Source organism: Hyaena hyaena, unplaced genomic scaffold (assembly GCF_003009895.1).
Source record: "Hyaena hyaena isolate Hyena2069 unplaced genomic scaffold, ASM300989v1 scaffold_1083, whole genome shotgun sequence".
Lineage (NCBI taxonomy): Eukaryota > Metazoa > Chordata > Mammalia > Carnivora > Hyaenidae > Hyaena > Hyaena hyaena.
Window position 1 is genome coordinate 470,155 of NW_024081715.1, and position 2,330 is coordinate 472,484.

A 2,330-nucleotide genomic window follows, 5' to 3' on the forward strand; every position below is an offset into this window, starting at 1 on the left:
TCAGTAAACAAGCATCTCATCTTTTATGGTAAAATAAATACCTTGCATTTTACTTAAAAAGTAATTTGAATATTAGATTTTTTAAAGGATTCAGCATCATATTTTCACACACACACACAAACACACACACAAACACACACACCTGAAAAGATTTAGTCATAGGAATTTTTTAAAAGAATATTCCTGTTTAAGGATAGAAATCCAGGCAGAAGTAATAGAGAGACTACATAAATACCTTAAAACAATTTTAAAGGTGAGAGTTTCCAGAAACACAAATCCTATAGACACATCATCACAGAGAACATTGCAGTACCTATTTTGCATACACACAAACATGCTCACACATACCATGCATGCACACACATCATACATGCTCATACACATACATCATTCTAAACATTACCACAAGAAAAAGATGTCCGCTCTTGTCACTTTAATTTAACATAAAAGTGGAAGTCAAAGCCATAGCAATCAGACAAGAAAAAGAAATAAAAGGCATCCAAATTAGTAAGGAAGTGGCAAAACTGTCACTATTTGCAGATGACATGGTTCTATACACAGAAACCCTGGAGACTTCACCAAAAAAATATTAGAAATAATAAATGAATTCTGTAAAGTTGCAGGCTAAAATATTAATATACAGAAATCTGTTACATTTCTATACACTAATAACAAAAGAGCAGAAATTAAGAAAACAATTCCATTTACAATTGCATCAAAAATATTAGAATACCTAGGAGTAAACTTAACCTAGGAGATGAAAGACCTAACTTGGAAAACTATAAGACACTCATGAAAGAAATTAAAGATAATATAAATAAATAAAAAGATATGCCATATTCATGTATTGCAAGAATTAATATTGTTAAAATGTCCATATGACCCAAAGCAATCTACAGATTCAATTCAATACCTTTCAAAATACCATTTCCATAGAACTAGAAAAAATAATTATAAAATGTGTATGAAACCACAAAAGACCTTGAATAACTGAAGCTATTTTGAGGAAAAAGAACAAAGCTGGAAGTATTACACTCCCAGATTTCAAGATATACTACAAAGATACAGAAATGAAATCAGTATAGTACCAGCACAAAAATAGACACAGAGATCAATGGAACAGAATAGAGAGCCCAGAAGTAAACCCACATTTATTTAGTCAATTAATCTATGACACAGGAGGCAAGAATATACAACAAGGAGAAGACAATCTTTTCCATAAATCACGTTGAGAAAATTAGACAGCTACATGAAAAAGAATGAAACTGGACAACTTTATTACAGCATACACAAAAATAAATCTAAAATGTATTAAAGATGTAAATGTGAGACCTGAAACCATAAAACTCTTAGAAGAAAATCTAGGCAGAAATTTGTTTGACATTGGCATTAGCAATATTTTTCTGGATAGGTCCCTTCAGGCAAGGGAAACAAAAATAAAAACAAAAATAAGCTATTAGGACCACACCAAAATACAAAGCTTTTACATAGTAAAGGAAGCCATCAATAAAACAAAAAGTCACCCTACTTAAGGTGAGAAGATATTTGCAAATGATACATCAGATAAGAGGTTAATACCTAACATATATAAAGAAGTTATATGACTCAACATCAAGAGCAAACAATCTAATTAAAAAATGGGCAGAGGACCTGAATATACATTTTCCCAAAAAAAGATACAAAGATGGCCAACAGACACATGAATAGATGCTCAACAACACTAACCATCAGGGAAATGCAAATCAAGACCACAATGAAATATCACCTCACAACAATCAGAATGGCTCTTATCCAAAAGACAAGACATAAGTGTTGGCAAGGATGTGGGGAAAAAGGAACCCTTCTACACTGTTGGTGAGAAGGCGTAAATTGGTCTAAAACAGCTTGATGATTTCTCAAAGAAATTAAAAATAGAAATACCATTTAACTCAGTAATTCCAGTTCTGAGTATTTATTCCCCCCAAAATGAAAATGCTAACTTGTAAAGATATATTCAGTCCAATGTTTGTCACAGAATTATTTACAATAGCTAAGATATGGTAGCAACTTGTATCTATCAATAGGTGAATGGATAAAGAAGATGTTTTATGTATATACAAGGAATACTTGGCCATAAAAAGGAATGAGATCTTGCCATTTGAAACAACATGGATGGACCTAGAGGGCATTATGATAAGTGAAATTATTCAGACAAAGACAAATACCATATGATTTCACTTATTTGTGGGAATCTAAAAACCAAAAACCAAAACAAAGCATCAACAGAGCCATTAACGTCGAGAACAAACTGGTGGTTGCCAGAGGAGTTGGGAGTGGATGGGATGGGCAAA